This window comes from Schistocerca cancellata, chromosome 1 (assembly GCF_023864275.1).
Source record: "Schistocerca cancellata isolate TAMUIC-IGC-003103 chromosome 1, iqSchCanc2.1, whole genome shotgun sequence".
In the NCBI taxonomy this organism is placed as follows: Eukaryota; Metazoa; Arthropoda; class Insecta; order Orthoptera; family Acrididae; genus Schistocerca; species Schistocerca cancellata.
In genome coordinates, this window is record NC_064626.1 from 427646168 (window position 1) to 427664160 (window position 17993).

Sequence of the window (17993 nt, forward strand, 5' to 3'; positions counted from 1 at the left end):
TTCGTAGCTCTAGAGAGCGCTATTGTTTCGCCTACGCCATTTGCGCTTCGAGGTTGAAAGCTGTCATAAGCGCTGCAAGGTGTAACGGATTTCCTTAAGGTGAGTTGGCTGTAGGAGTATATTAGCAGTAAATAATAAATGTATTAGAACTTCATGCTGTAACACGCCTAGGAGGATGGAGGGTAGATATGCAGTACTAATAAAAGCTAGCCTTTAACACTCGAGACTGTACAACACTCCCCAGACACACGAACGTGCTGGGTATTTAAAGGACCGCGTGCCTAAACCCACGTACCTGGTCCTTCCCGCGACTGTTGATCTGCTGCTCTCTGCACTGCAAGTCAAAACATTGTAAGTCCCAGTGAATTTGTACATGTGACTGAGATTAGACATGTGTCTTGAATACCTACTGTCTGGCAGGGAGAGGAACCACACACGCCAACAATACCTAGGTGATCTGGTAGAATTCACTGTATTCTGTTAAACACTCGCACAGGGCGGGGCTGCACTGTTCACAATTAACATTATTCCACAACGGACGTGATCAGTATTTGTACTTCAAGTACGTGTCCGTTGTGACGTATAAGGTTGCCGTCTAAATTATGGCATCCAATGTAAAAACACGGTGCATAGAACACAAAATAATCCCTGTTCAACGGATGTTTTATCAGTCGACGATTGGCACAATTCTTCCAACAATACTAAACAATTCAAGCTTGTAGCACGAGCGTGCGCGTACCCGAATCACGGCGCGGATTCTCCATAAAATTTCGGGTACGATATACGAACGAGAAAGCACCTGCGCTCGTGATATTCAGCCAGTCAAAGAGATATGTTTCTTCGCTTAGAACTTACAGTTCGGGTCATAAAAGTCCACATTATTTTTCCGCAACCGTCGCGACGCGGTTGATTGTCGTTCCCCCGACACGACACACGATACCGAGAAACATCACCTTTTCGATAAGGATTGATACTGCGTCGTGAACACTTAAATTAAACGCAAAACTTGTGTGGCAAACATTTTCAATTACTTCACGATAATTCGTAACAAACGTGCTGCAGCCACGACATCAACGCAACACTCCGCCCACGCTCCACGAAAGTTGCGCCACGACTCCCCACTGTTGATCTGCGCTCGGTAGAGGGGCGACTGTCGATAGTCAACGATACAGTTCTGTGCTTACAATGCACGATGTGGCATTTCTTTCACACACCCCAGTGTTAGTGACGTCATACCTCTTGAACTGTAAATCGTACATTGATTTATTTGTGTAGGTATATTCAACTGCATATGCGGATACCGTCCGCGAGATATTTTGCGGATACAGTTAGTAGCACAGAAGGGCGCACGATGTGGCAGTTTTTCAGGCTCATCACTGTTTATGATGTCATATATCCTGAACTATAGGAGGTAGGAGGTTCTTACCTACACAGTTATTGTTGCCTTGCAGTAAGGGATATGTGTACCAGATTGGTTGAAATGGGTCCTGTGGTTAATGAGGAGACGTGGACAACACACACACACACACACACACACACACACACACACATTTTTACAATATATGTGATTACGACATGAGATTGGACACACTGGAATAGCTTTGACGAACTGCTATCAGTGGTCTATTTAGACAAAGACTACTGATGTATGCGCCGCCAGAGATGCTTCATGTTGTGACAGCCAGATGTGTTCAACGTATGGTAGGAAACAGATGAAAACATTGACATTTAACTCTCCATTTTACAAAACAACAATGATATTACTTTTAAGCGCACTAATTATCTGCTGAGCCAAGTTGTGTATCCTGTTTGGTGTTAATGGTGAGATTTGTGCAGGTCTAGTTGAGTTGTGAATTGCCATTAAACTTCTTGTGGATGATGATCTTATCAGGGGACGATGAGAAATATATATATATATTTTTTTTTTTGGTCATCAGTCTACTGACTGGTTTGATGCGGCCCGCCACGAATTCCTTTCCTGTGCTAACCTCTTCATCTCAGAGTAGCACTTGCAACCTACGTCCTCAATTATTTGCTTGACGTATTCCAATCTCTGTCTTCCTCTACAGATTTTGCCCTCTACAGCTCCCTCTAGTACCATGGAAGTCATTCCCTCATGTCTTAGCAGATGTCCTATCATCCTGTCCCTTCTGCTTATCAGCGTTTTCCACATATTCCTTTCCTCTCCGATTCTGCCTAGAACCTCCTCATTCCTTGCCTTATCAGTCCACCTAATTTTCAACATTCGTCTATAGCACCACATCTCAAATGCTTCGATTCTCTTCTGTTCCGGTTTTCCCACAGTCCATGTTGCACTACCATACAATGCTGTACTCCAGACGTACATCCTCAGAAATTTCTTCCTCAAATTAAGGCCGGTATTTGATATTAGTAGACTTCTCTTGCCAGAAATGCCTTTTTTGCCATAGCGAGTCTGCTTTTGATGTCCTCTTTGCTCCGTCCGTCATTGGTTATTTTACTGCCTAGGGAGCAGAATTCTTTAACTACATTGACTTCGTGACCATCAATTCTGATGTTAAGTTTCTCGCTGTTCTCATTTCTACTACTTCTCATTACCTTCGTCTTTCTCCGATTTACTCTCAAACCATACTGTGTGCTCATTAGACTGTTCATTCCGTTCAGCAGATCATTTAATTCTTCTTCACTTTCACTCAGGATAGCAATGTCATCAGCGAATCGTATCATTGATATCCTTTCACCTTGTATTTTAATTCCACTCCTGAAGCTTTCTTTTATTTCCGTCATTGCTTCCTCGATGTACAGATTCAAGAGTAGGGGCGAAAGGCTACAGCCTTGTCTTACACCATTCTTAATACGAGCACTTCGTTCTTGATCGTCCACTCTTATTATTCCCTCTTAGTTGTTGAAGATATTGTATATGATCCGTATCTCCCTATAGCTTACCCCTACTTTTTTCAGAATCTCGAACAGCTTGCACCATTTTATATTGTCGAACGCTTTTTCCAGGTCGACAAATCCTATGAAAGTGTCTCGATTTTTCTTTAGCCTTGTTTCCATTATTAGCCGTAACGTCAGAATTGCCTCTCTCGCCCCTTTACTTTTCCTAAAGCCAAACTGATCGTCACCTAGCGTATTCTCAATTTTCTTTTTCATTCTTCTGTATATTACTCTTGTAAGCAGCTTCGATGCATGAGCTGTTAAGCTGATTGTGCGATAATTCTCGCACTTGTCAGCTCTTGTCGTCTTCGGAATTGTGTGGATGATGCTTTTCCGAAAGTCAGATGGTATATCGCCAGACTCATATATTCTACACACCAACGTGAATAGTCGTTTTGTTGCCACTTCCCCCAATGATTTTAGAAATTCTGATGGAATGTTATCTATCCCTTCTGCCTTATTTGACCGTAACTCCTCCAAAGCTCTTTTAAATTCCGATTCTAATACTGGATCCCCTATCTCTTCTAAATCGACTCCTGTTTCTTCTTCTATCACATCAGACAAATCTTCACCCTCATAGAGGCTTTCAATGTATTCTTTGCACCTATCTGCTCTCTCCTCTGCATTTAACAGTGGAATTCCCGTTGCACTCTTAATATTACCACTCTTGCTTTTAATGTCACCAAAGGTTGTTTTGACTTTCCTGTATGCTGAGTCTGTCCTTCCGACAATCATATCCTTTTCGATGTCTTCACATTTTTCCTGCAGCCATTTCGTCTTAGCTTCCCTGCACTTATTTCATTCCTCAGCGACTTGTATTTCTATATTCCTGATTTTCCCGGAACATGTTTGTACTTCATCCTTTCATCAATCAACTGAAGTATTTCTTCTGTTAGCCATGGTTTCTTCGCAGCTACCTTCTTTGTACCTATGTTTTCCTTCCCAACTTCTGTGATGGCCCTTTTTAGAGATGTCCATTCCTCTTCAACTGTACTGCCTACTGCGCTATTCCTTATTGCTGTATCTATAGCGTTAGAGAACTTCAAACGTATCTCGTCATTCCTTAGTACTTCCGTATCCCACTTTTTTGCGTATTGATTCTTCCTGACTAATGTCTTGAACTTCAGCCTACTCTTCGTCAATACTATATTGTGATCTGAGTCTATATCTGCTCCTGGGTACGCCTTACAATCCAGTATCTGATTTCGGAATCTCTGTCTGACCATGATGTAATCTTGTAAGTAGCCTGTTTAGGTTTTCTTATTGGTAACGCCACGTAGCGCTCTGTACGAAAATCACTGGCTGTGCTGTGTGCAGTCTGTGGCTGCTTTGCATTGTTGTAATACTCGCCATTGTAGCGTTGGGCAGCTGGATGTGAACAGCGCATAGCATTGGGCAGTTGGAGGTGAGCCGCCAGCAGTGGTGGATGTGGGGAGAGAGATGGCGGAGTTTTGAAATTTGTAATGCTGGATTTCATGAACTGCTATATACATTATGACTTGTGAACACTATCGAGGTAAATACATTGTTTGTTCTCTATTAAAATCTTTCAGTAGTTAGTGCCTTCAGTAGTTTGAATCTTTTATTTAGCTGGCAGTAGTGGCGCTCGCTGTATTGCAGTAGTTCGAGTAACCAAGATTTTTGTGAGGTAAGTGATTTGTGAATGGTATAGGTTAATGTTAGTCAGGGCCATTCTTTTGTAGGGATTTTTGAACGTCAGATTGCGTTGCGCTAAAAATATTGTGTGTCAGTTTAAGCACAGTCTTATATAATTGTTCAAAGGGGACGTTTCATATGCCGACCCTTAGCTGAGGATACCTCACTGGAATCTTCTGATTTTTTTCTTGTAATTTGTGTAATTAGTATAGCTATTGTTTATTGCTAGCACGTGTAATTGTAGAGAGAATTTCTACTAACTTATGAAATGTCACATGACTATTGAATGATATTTGTATGCTTTGGTTTGCGTAATTGCTTATTTCATTTGATATCTGGTTTCCAGCTATGTTGCAGCTTTGGTTTTACAAATTAAAATTAAATGCATTTGCTAATGTGAACACTTTCTGTCAACAGATCTAATAAATAATTATTTTATGACCCACATTATTCGAAAAAGGAGCTCTTGGAATGGAAAGAACAATAAGAAGGGACTAATAACAGTAACTGCATATATAATTTTCTTTTCAAGTACTTGGTAATTTCTTTTGTAGAAATAGTTGTGGTGCACCACTTTAATTACATAGACATTAAGATGTGAATATACATTTCCTTTATCTGCATTGTTGTCTTTAGTGTACTATTTTTTCTGCTTCAGCTTTGTCATGCTTAGGTATAAGTTATAGCATTTGCTACTGCTGTTTGCCAGGCATAGTTCTACTAAATTTCACTTTGTATTACTCTGTGAAGCTAGTTTTACTTCTGATTTATTTTTCTTGTTGCTGCACATTGGCTCATATTAGTTGTAATGTTGCATTGCTTGGTAATTTAGATTTACTGTAGCTTGCTTTGCAATTTTCCATTTTTTTTTGTCATTGCTGTTTGTGTTAATTGTTTTGTGCTGCTGCATTGCCTCGTCCCTTAGTTTAGCATCTGAGCTCAGTAGATTTAAGTTAGCTTAAGAGGGGGTAGCCTATAAGAGAATGAGTTGCGATGAATTTGAAGAAATGCACTGAGAGGCTATACGAGAAAAGTACAGAAAGCAGGTATAGATAGGACTTGGGAAATAATGAAGAACGAAGTGAGATCTCCGAGAAGTAAAGAAAGTTTTGTTTGCAAAATACTGCAGTAAAACAAACCCTGTCCTTTCCTTGTATTATTCCGCTATATGTTTGTGTACCCGTGTGTATTTATGTTCTTCCTGTATTTATATGTTTATCTGATAATACTTATGTAGTAGAAATTTTCTAATACTCAGCTACATGAACTATGATGAGGAATACTGTTATCCTCAAATATAATTTGCATTAATAATATGTTATTTACTTTGTAAAGATGTTTAGACATTATTTATTCTGTTTTGTTTTAATGCTCATGTGTGAAGTTGATGTTTCAAAAGTTATTCTGATCTTTTATGTATGTACTTATGTCATAATTCTTGTAACACTGGTGTACATGTTTATTTCTATTCTTTTGTAAAGCCTGTATTGCTACAAATTTTATCTGTATTGTTATGTTCTTTAATGATGTATTTTGTACCTTTGTTATTGTATTCTTATGTTATAAAATTGTAATTGACACCAGTTCATCATATTATTAACTTGTAAATTCCATTTCACTGCACACGTTTCTGTTGGTCATAGTATATGGACAATACGTGAGAAGTAGGGACTGTTAGTTTTTTTCACGTGTGTTAATAATTCAGCAAGGGACTGTATAACAGCATTGCTGGTTCTAAGGACAATTCCAAAAACTTTGTGCGTGCACAAGTGGTGGTTATGGCCTTGCTGTATTATCCGCAAGACTCTTCAATGGTGATTGTGCACCTGCACAGTCGCAACAGATGGTTGATGGCCATTTCTACAAGGACTGCAGTGAGTCTGCACCTCTGGTGGCCCACCAATACCACAATCTCTACCAGGACTGCAGTGGGTCTGCACCTCTGGTGGCCCACCAATACCACAATCTCTAACAAGACTACAGTGGTCTGCTCTGTGATGACCTACCTACCAATCTTCTTCAAAACGTCGAATGACTCTGCTGTGGGTTTGCTCTGTGGTGGCCCATTACCTGTCTGCATGTCAAGAGTCAGCACTGTCTTTCCGTTGGAAGGACAACACTACTTCTTCAAGACTGCATGGAAACCCACTACTTCAGTGTGCATTTTCTTTTACTGCTCAGACTTTGAGAAAAACACTGCAATTTTACTGTGATGAACAATGAGGACTGTCTTTATGGACTGTGAGAAAATTTTAGCTTTTGACCAACATTGTATCAATAAGTGTGTTCATTTGATATCTTTGTTATTGTAACTATGAAAAATTTTTTCAAATCATTATTGGCCACTGCCCAAAACAATTTGTAAAATTTTTTGTGGGGAGCATGGGGGCTATGTAAGTAGGCTGTTTAGGTTTTCTTATTGGTAACGCCACGTAGTGCTCTGTATGAAAATCACTGGCTGTGCTGTGTGCAGTCTGTGGCTGCTTTGCATTGTTGTAATACTCGCCATTATAGCGCTGGGCAGCTGGATGTGAACAGCGCAGAGCGTTGGGCAGTTGGAGGTGAGCCGCCAGCAGTGGTGGATCTGGGGAGAAAAAAAAAATGGTTCAAATGGCTCTGAGCACTATGGGACTCAACATCTTAGGTCATAAGTCCCCTAGAACTCAGAACTACTTAAACCTAACTAACCTAAGGACATCACACACACCCATGCCCGAGGCAGGATTCGAACCTGCGACCGTAGCAGTCCCGCGGTTCCGGACTGCAGCGCCAGAACCGCTAGACCACCGCGGCCGGCGATGTGGGGAGAGAGATGGTGGAGTTTTGAAAGTTGTAATACTGGATATCATGAACTGCTATATACATTATGACTTTTGAACACTATTGAGGTAAATACATTGTTTGTTCTCTATTAAAATCTTTCATTTCCTAACTATGCCTGTCAGTAGTTAGCGCCTTCAGTAGTTTGAATCTTTTATTTAGCTGGCAGTAGTGGCGCTCGCTGTATTGCAGTAGTTCGAGTAACCAAGATTTTTGTGAGGTAAGTGATTTGTGAATGGTATAGATTAATGTTAGTCAGGGCCATTCTTTTGTAGGGATTTTTGAACGTCAGATTGCGTTGCGCTAAAAATATTGTGTGTCAGTTCAAGCACAGTCTTATATAATTGTTCAAAGGGGACGTTTCAATCTAATTGAAATCTTCCCGTATCTCCCGGCCTTTTCCAAGTATGCCTCCTCCTCTTGTGATTCTTGAATAGGGTATTCGCTATTACTAGCTGAAACTTGTTACAGAACTCAATTAGTCTTTCTCCTCTTTCATTCCTTGTTCCAAGCCCATATTCTCCTGTAACCTTTTCTTCTACTCCTTCCCCTACAACTGCATTCCAGTCGCCCATGACTATTAGATTTTCGTCCCCCGTTACATACTGCATTACCCTTTCAATATCCTCATACACTTTCTCTATCTGTTCATCTTCAGCTTGCGACGTCGGCATGTATACCTGAAGTATCGTTGTCGGTGTTGGTCTGCTGTCGATTCTGATTAGAACAACCCGGTCACTGAACTGTTCACAGTAGCACACCCTCTGCCCTACCTTCCTATTCATAACGAATCCTACACCTGTTATACCATTTTCTGCTGCTGTTGATATTACCCGATACTCATCTGACCAGAAATCCTTGTCTTCCTTCCACTTCACTTCACTGGCCCCTACTATATCTAGATTGAGCCTTTGCATTTCCCTTTTCAGATTTCCTAGTTTCCCTACCACGTTCAAGCTTCTGACATTCCACGCCCCGACTCGTAGAACGTTATCCTTTCGTTGATTATTCAGTCTTTTTCTAATGGTAACCTCCCCCTTGGCAGTCCCCTCCCGGAGATCCGAATGGGGACTATTCCGGAATCTTTTGCCAATGGAGAGATCGTCATGACACTTCTTCAAATACAGGCCACATGTCCTGTGGATACACGTTACGAGAAATATTAGTGTTATTTAAAGTAATCTGTATTTGAACAATGAAGATGATGGGCGACACGAGGAAATATGTCTACATTTTATGCATAGTAATCGTTTGTTGACTGTGGATATCTTAAGCATTACAGCGCGTAAGAGTTACCGTCTTGGTTTAATCTAAATCACTTATCTGAGGTCTTTTATTGACTATGAAAGTAAGCGGAAATCGCGTTCACAGAGTACTGCAAGAATGAAATTAAGCTCTTGCCAGTTTCATCAGAGAACTGAGTAAATATTCGTTGATGAATTAGAACAGAATTTTTAATTTCTTCTATTTCGCCGGCCCATTATTCACGTTGAGTAGTTTGTCATAGAATTTCATCGTTTCCTCGTATCCAGAAACCAGTATCCCTCACGTCTGTATCATCATGTGTGTCTATTCTGAAACCTACTGGCAGATTAAAATTGTGTGCCCGTCCGGACCTAGGACGTGGGACCTTTGCCTTTTGTGGGCAAGTGCTCTACTTGCTGAGCTATCCAAACGCAAGTGACTACCTCCCAATCATAGTTTTGCTTTCGCCAGTACCTCAATTTCTTCGCATTATCCTTTCTTCCTGGAGAGCTAGTTCCGTAAGGTCTGCAGAACTTCTTTCAGATTTGCAATGTAGGACATGATGGATGAAAAGTTGCGAGGACGCGTTATGAGTCATGTTTGGATAGCTCACTCAGAAGAACACTTGGTCGCGAAAGACCCTGTGTGGCATACTATTTTAACCTGCAAGAAAGTTTCAAATCAAAGCCAGCTCCACTGGAATGGGAAAATTCATTCTGAAAGTGTCTAATGTTCTTCCAGTTACTCTTTATGCGTTTCTCCTAGCTTAGTTCACCATTGAACAATGTTACTCGCGGTGTAGGCTATCATTTCGATTGGAAAGCCATACGTTTTCTTTATTTTCATCCACGAGTGGCACGTCGTAGGCGAATATCAGCGCTGACATTTGTTCTCTTTGTATGTATAGCTTCTTTATGAAAATTTCAGATACCGTCTGTATTTACTCTTCGATATACTGTTTAAACAACAGTGACGAAAGTAATTTTGTCTGTCATTTTTCACTGCATGAATCTATGTTTCCTGCACCTAACTTTTATTATTACCACTTCATTAAAAAATGGATATCTAGGACGAAAGGGAAATGTCGTAAGATCTGTTATCTGACAGTGTGATGTGAAAGTCAAGTAAAGTTGTCTAAAACAGATCAGAATTTTACATGTTTGCCGGAAAGAGATGTCTGACGACAGGATTAGTGAGTAATTACTTGAGTCAAATGTGTCATAGAAATAGTTTTGAGTAACAATCTGTAGGTATACGAAGTGTGACGACCATATAGGCTGTTTTCGTTAACGAAAGTGGCAAACTTCATTGCTGGGGTAAGGGGAAACTGTAATCTGTGTACAGAAGACATTGAGCACAAAACACTTGTGGGTTCACGCTTAAATACTGACCAAGTGTGTGGGGCATAACAGATCGTCCCAGAAGGAGGCACGGAATTTAAATACAAATAATGGTGGTACCACCGGTTTGCGTGACCGGCAAGACAGTGTGACAGAATAGGTGAAATATCTTAACTCGTAGATACTCAGAGAAAGATACTGTAAATTCTCGATAGCCGCATTTACAAAACTTAAAGATCAATCTTTACGGACAGAAAATGTAAATAACCTTCAACCCACTTCGTGTCCGCAGTGATCTTACACATAAAGATGGACAAATAAAAGCTCGGATAGAGGCATACAAGCAGTTATACTTCACTCAGTCCGTTCGTGAATGGAACGGAAAGACCCTTAATACTTCTAGTACTAAAAAGTACCCTCTTCCATGCACTTCGCACCGATTCGCAGAGTGTTAGAGTATGGTGGATTAAACTGACTTCTTAATAGTAGCACTGTTGGAACTTTAACTAAGGTTTAAATACAGAACTTACCATTTCACTCTGGAGGAGTTATCAGATTTCAGAGCCACATTGTAATAGAAGAGTGCTATTATAAAAGCTTATAAAGCGTCTTTGTAGAATAAGTGATCCCAAAAAAATACTATACGGCAGCACAAAAGCCGAAAATACAGTCGTGCCTGGCTTCTGTAACCTGTCGTGCAGATATTTCTAAGACACGCGATCGACTGAAGGATAACGTTTTGTGATCCATCGAAGTCAACAGATCGCTGAGGTGGTGTGACGGGAAAGTTCTTTACAGCTGCCGTCTTGCTGTGAAGAGGTGAGAAACACTCACGAAAAGTGCAAAGTGCAGTTTCGCCCTGGTAACAACACATTTGACGTCTATTTCGTACGATAGCTTGTCAGTAGCGTTCCATGTAACTCAGTATACACTACAGACGACACACACTTCGTCGTTTTAGCCAGCTCCACGAAAACCTATAGTCCGATTAAAATTGCTTGATATTTGATTGTCGCTGGTTTCCTCCAATCAGAGCGCTCAACATCATGCCAGAATCGTTTGCCGTTGCCAAACTGCCACAACGATTAGTTCACTTCCAGTGCCTTGTCCGGCTTTATTTCTTGAGGTGTCTGGATCCCGAATACTGATTTTGGCCCTTTCGTATTTTATCGCACGTGATGTCCACAACAAAAGCAAAACACACACACACAACGATGCTAACGAAACACATGTTTCATACACAGCACTAGCGAAACACCACTGGATTCTTCCGCACAAGACGAGATTCAACGTCATTTATCCAGTTAACATGATAACAAAGGTCGGCTTACATTAGATAAGCTTTGCACGACACTGCATGAAGCCGAAGTTTTTGAGTTCGTCAATTAATCGTTGCGATTGGGACACCAGGGTCATAAACGCAACAGCATTTTGCCTTTAATGGTATAGGGAAGAGGTTAGCGTGCACATCAGAGGTGTAGGAGATTGGAGGTTCGAATCTCGTCAAATACAACGAGATTATCTATTCTTCTAAATCTAACCAAAATATCCTGATTATAATTTATGTTCAATTAAATGATTTAAATGTAATTTTCTTTATTTATAATACTTGGTCGGGTCATTTTCATCATCGTCTTGGTTTCTTATTTGCTATTAATTTTCTTGCTGTCATTCTTTTTTTTTCGTTTGGAATCTGCTCGTATCGCCTATAATCTGCAAGCGACTGCCAACGAGGATTGCTCATCGCTTGGTAATGCAACATCCCATCTGAACGTTGTGACGATAGCTTCGGTAACCAGTTACAACGAGAAACACAGTTTTGCTTTTGCCGCAAAAACTGAAATTTTGCTGCGGAAAATAGCTGTGCAGACAAACACATTATCAATTTTTCCTTCTTGAGTTTGCTCGCAGAGGTCAGCTTTAAACGCTGTGAACAAAGCGAACGCTATTTTAGTTCTGCCTCGGACTGTTGATTGCCGTTTTCTCGCGTACATTTAAAATCAGCCGTCGACTGAGTATCTCCCATTTCCGTCATTCCTCGTGACGGCCGCTTCCAACTTTGCTCCGCGTTACACATTCACGGCGTATGTGAAGTGAGGTGCCCTGTTTGTGTGTCGCCTATAACCGAGCGGTAGCCAGCAGTGGATGTGGCAACACTGTAGTGGCAAGTGAAAGACGTCAACTATCAAGCAGTTTTTATCTTTCTTATAGTGTCTTCTGAGAACAACAAGAATTGGGTACGCCCGTCGACGACAAGGTGATTCAGAGACGGAGCAAAAGCTTGGCTTGGCCAAGTACGAGGAAGGTGGAGGTTTAAGGGGAACCATTTCGGCAGTCACTGGGGCCATTTAAGGAAATGGAATTTTTAAATCTGGAAATTTCATCTCTGATCTTCCTGAATGGAAGTCATCTGGTGATCACATCGCAGACGTTAGAAAAAAAATGCAAAGCTCAACAAAGAGTCTTTTTTTGTACAGAGAGTCGTGTATAAAGTAGTTCAAGTTGAGGGATACAGATTTTACTTCACACACAATGATTTTTATGACTCTGAGAGGACATCTTTAGGGGTTTTGATGTTTACATCACAGACATGCGTTTTTCCACGTCTCCATCTTAATCATAAAACGTAATTATGCAGACATTTCATGGGCTTCATTGTTAATTTCATATAAAGTTTCTTACCTACATGTGTTGTTTCAAAATGACACTGTTGCATGACGGAACGATTTACGACTGAGGGCTAGACATACATGTTCTTTGATCTGAATAAATTCTTGCAGTTTTCTGAATAAATGTGGGTGAAGAAGGAGATCAGTGGGAAATTCAAGCGTAAAAAGATTTTAAATCTTTTGAAGTATGTTGCTGGAGAAGCTTGTTAAAGATGAAGTGGAAAGGCAGAATTGCGTTGTAGGCTTTCCGAACATGGGCTTTGCAACCCGTGACGTCCACGTGGTGTGTCCGACCACGAATATTTTAGCTGTGGCTTTTCGGACCGTTAAAAGAAGTCGTACATGGGGGCAGGATCTGGCGACCGTTGGGAATAAGAACATCCCCTCACATTTTATCCAGCCTTGTGACTTGCAAGGCACGTAGTGTACATTCAAGCATAAATGCATTTCTAATTTCTTTTACTTTTACATTTGATTTTTTAATTTTTTTTATTTTTACCTTTTCTTTTTTCTACAACATTAGTACAACAAATGGTTAAACTACCTGTCGTGCTTCATGAATGGTAATTCTCATTCAATTTTTTATAAGGAAGCCAGAGATTTTAACCATCTTAAATCCCCAGAGTTGTTATATTTTCTTATAATTTCTTAACCTTTTATCAATATCTATGTAACTTTTTCTCGTTTTTTGAAGAGGAAGGCCAATGGTGTCTTTTTCAGTTTAAAATGTAGCGTTTACCGCTCCTCCTTCAGCTTATTCGTCAGAAGATATACGTTCAGATGTTTTTAATTTATTGAGGAGTTTAGTGTCTTATATCAGCCCTCGAAAGCCTTTGCGGTCCAGTGCCTCTGTTTACAAAAATCCGCATTTCAGTTAGTATACTAGATTTTGCAATCCTCCTGCAAATTTCGTGACATTTTCTCCACTGAGAATTTCCTCCATATTACCGTCTACGCTTCATCAGCGCTATTTGGTGGAAGACCTTCGGACTACTGTTCTGTCCTTGAATTCTTCCGTTAGTGTCAGTTCTTATATTTTCTTCTACAGAAATTGTGGAAAGTGAAGATTGCAAATGGAAAGTGATGTTTTGGGGAACAATATTTTTAGAGCTGTAATTGAAGCAATTTCAAAGTCTAGCACCGCAGTTTTCGGTAACCACCCAGGCGTCTTAGTTTTCAATCCAGAAGAAAGATTTTGATCTCTGTTATGACTTTTGTCTGGGACTAAACCAAATACAACACAAAATACCTTAATGTCTTCTTCTGTGCTTCCGATGTCAACGTGCATGCTGTACCTGTACGAATCGTTACGGGCAACTGTCAAATGTCCCGTCCGTAAGGTCAGTTTCGTTGTCACACAGGATTTTCTCTGCTCTATCACAACCGACCACTAGGATTCTTTTGTCAGGAACACACTCTTAATCAATTTTCAAAAAGCTATTATCTTCAGTTATTTTCAAAATGTCTTCCCTCAGTTGAATCTCCGAAAACGTGTCTGGGTTCTAGGTCGTCCAAGTACCTTCCTTCTTGCTTTAGAGAATGCAGTCTTGAGTTCTTGTAATTGGGCATATTTGCGCAGAAATCTAAACATTTCTTTCAAATCTTGAACTTTCTCTGGGAAACAGACATTGTCTTTTCTCCGTGGTCTCTTTTCCTGCAGTTATGTTTTTTTTTTTTTTTTTCTTAATCTGTCCATCTGCCTCGTCAGTTGGGCTAGAATTTTGCTGCTCAGCTATTTGCAGTTTTTAACGGCCTCAGCACTTATTGGGTTCAGAATCCACTCACAGCCAGTTCATACACTCATCAGGTTTTCTGTGCACCGGTAGCGATGACCGTCCTTGAGGAGATACAGCTCCACCTTCGTTGTTGTCATAATTTCCATTACTCACAGTGCACAGAACTGAAGTAGCTTAGGCCTACGAATCTGCATGGAAACGAAGGCTGTTGGCGAGGGCACTGTCTGACTGACGGTGACAACACACCCGCGCTGGTGAAACTCTGATGTAAATCAGCAGTGGGGGTGGCTCTGGTTGGAAAACCCAAGGTGAAAAACTGCCTGGTCCGAAGTCCCATGCTTTATGCGACACCTATTAAGGGAAACACCACGGTCGGAAAGCCCACGCAGCCAATCACCGACCAGAAAGTCCTGGAAAGAATTGCCGAAGAAAGAAGAACCTGAGAGCGAAGAAGTCACGAATGGATTGGTCACATAATAAAACCAGTCCCTTTTAAATGTCTTGAACGGAACATCGCAAGGAAACATCAACCGAGAAAGACCGCAACGGGCATTTATGAAACAAACTATACGCAATGCAGGAGTTTCTAATTAGGAAGAACTAAAGAAGTTAGCTTCTAATAGAGCGAAATGGAGAGCTGACAATCAGTCGAATGATCTATGAAGAAGAAGTGTATTTCATGCTTCATTTGCGGCATGTTCGAACGTGAATATTACTAATATTATGTGAAGGTGCTCGTTTTAATAACACTGGAAACCAGAAAATAAAACCACTAGATTTGAAGAATTCACAGTTTTACCTTTTACTCTTCAGTTAGCGTAGAATTACTAGTAGACAGTCTTGTTCTACCATCTTGAATCATTCTTGAAACCCGGCAATGCTTCGAAACTGCTAAATATGTATGGGAATTTCATATACATCTTAAATTCCTTGTCACCCTCCCTGTCTTTCCATATTTTCATCCCCCCCCCCCTGTCTCTCTCTGTACGTGCCCTCCTTCCCTCTCTGTGCATTATCTTCTCCGCCCTCTCTATGCCCATCTCCTCCTCTCCTCCTCTCTAAGCCCACTTCAGTCTGAATGTTCAGTACAGTACCGTGTAAAAATTTGAGGTAAATCCGTCAAGATCTTTCCGAGGATTTTAGTAACAACGTTTCTCTTTATATGCGGTAAATTGGCCAAGAACTTTTCAAGATCTTTGTAAAAACTTTACCCCTTTATAATATTACGTGTGTATTTATATATATAATTGTCAAACCGATTCTTTTTGTTATAAATATAACATTTTTTATTTTCCTTTTCATGCCAAAAATACCATTCCAACCACAATTACAAACACACACAAACACACCCACACCCACCCACCCACCCACCCACACACACACACACACACACAAGATTATCTGTCGAGTCGTTCTCAAATGATAATCTTTCACAATTGATTTTATTTCTTTTCCGGTGGATTTTTAAAAAAATTTCTTTCATACAAACCTTGTTCTGACAATAACGCCACTGCTAAATTCAACAGAAAGATGTTCTTGTCTCTTTCTGCAGCTTATCACTACGGAGCAAAAACACCGAAAAGGTTATGTGAGGTCGGCAGAACTCTGAAAGGTCGGCGTGTTATCTGCTATTACGTCAGCAGGGTGTAGGCTGGTACGGTCCAGGCTGTTGGTAACAGTCGCTTTGGATGCCGTTTCCCAACCGCGCAAACCTGGTAGACTCTGGGGTTTTTGGTAATGCAGTAAACAGTCAGCCAGTTACTAGTTAATAATGACTTTATTTTGCCAAACTGGTTTCGGGCGAGACGTCAATTTTCGGTGGTTGCTGTCTTCGGTGCATTACCCTTTCCAGAAACGTAATGTTGTACCATTATGACTAATTAATCAGAAGGCTAAATGCTACATTTTTACCCGTCTCGTAGAGTAACTCAAAAATTGGAATACACATGAGCGGTTCTAAACTTACCGCTTTTTTTTCCTATTCCTCAGGTACGTAATTAACTTTCATGTTCAAAGGAGCATGGACACCAATGGGAGTGATGTGGACCGTACCAATCATACACAGAAATTAATTCTCCAAATGCAGATTATTCGCATAAGAGGAATTTGTGTTTATGCTTCCGGTAAATGAATACAACTTTAATTGATGACTTGATTTCATAATTTTTTCAGTCTTACGAATGACTGTTGATCTTAACTTTTGGTACGACCACAGTGACACTGCGGAAAATAGCTGCCGTTCATCTCGGACAGTGTCATACTTCACTATGTGTAATCCTTAGTACATCACAAAAGATATTTGATATCATACGTGTGAATCCTGTTTTCGTCACAGTCTTTACATGTCCACATTTCTCCTATACAATTCATTTGTCTGTTTGTTTTACATTCTTGCCTAAGCTGCCGCCACATGTTCATCAAACTCTTGAAAAATTACCATGTTTTAATGTTGTTGCAAGACCGAATGCGACATAAAAGTCTGAGATATTAATAATGTTTTCCATAATAACATTAGCTAGTTTCTGAAGGGGTAACGCTCGGACGTCATTTCCAACATTCTGATTTTCCTTTTTATGTGTATCGCGTAATAAGTCATCTTCTTGCTGGCTAGAAGCTCTGATAGTCCAACGACTTTCTTGGTTCTCTCCAGCGTCTTATAAACTCTTCGGATATATCGTGGAATGAATATGAAGACATTGCCCATCAAGGAATATATAGTGACTTCGTAACATTTAAGATGTTATTAGTTTTTCCATTTTCTGGGGGTACTAAATCCCTAAGTGTGTTTTTCACTAATGAAAAACGCCTCCAGTCGCTATTAAGAACTTCACTGCAATATTCAAGAGAAGAATTTTTTGGCTTTCTTAGTATAATGGTGTGTGTACGTAATAACCAAGACGCTCGACGTATTCGCATTAGTGATCAGGGGGTTACGTTGTTTACGTTTATAATTGAAGCTGATGTAGATAGTCTACCTTGTCTTGTTTTCTGCTTTTCTTTTGTGGAGTCTGTTGCAATTTTGGCGCGCTCTGATAAGTTTTGGATTGTTTATTTCCTGTAGCGGTTTCAGGGCAGAATTTCAGACCTGTTTTTAAAAAAGTTTATTCATTCTTACAGAAACTGTTAATGACTCTAAAGCAAAAATGAAAAATGTTTTGGATTTGATCCTTTCGTATACACAACGTGATCAAAAGTATCCGGAAACTCCCAGAAACATACGTTTATCATAATAGGTGCATGGTGCTGCCACCTACTGCCTGGGACTCCATGTCGGCGACCTCAGTAGTCACAAAGACACCGTGAGAGAGCACAATGGGACGCTCCGCAAAACTCACGGGCTTCTAACGTGGCCAGGTGATAGGGTGTCACTTGTGTCATACATGTGTACGCAAGATTTCCACTCTCCTAAACATCATTAAGTCCCCTGTTTCGATGTGATTGTGAAGTGGAAACGTGAAGGGACACGCACAACACAAAAGCTTACAGGCCGACCTCGTCTGTTGACTGATTGAGACCGCCGACAGTTGAAGAGTATCGTAACGTGTAGTAGGCAGACATCTATCCAGACCATCACACAGGAATTCCGAACTGCATCAGGACCACTGCAA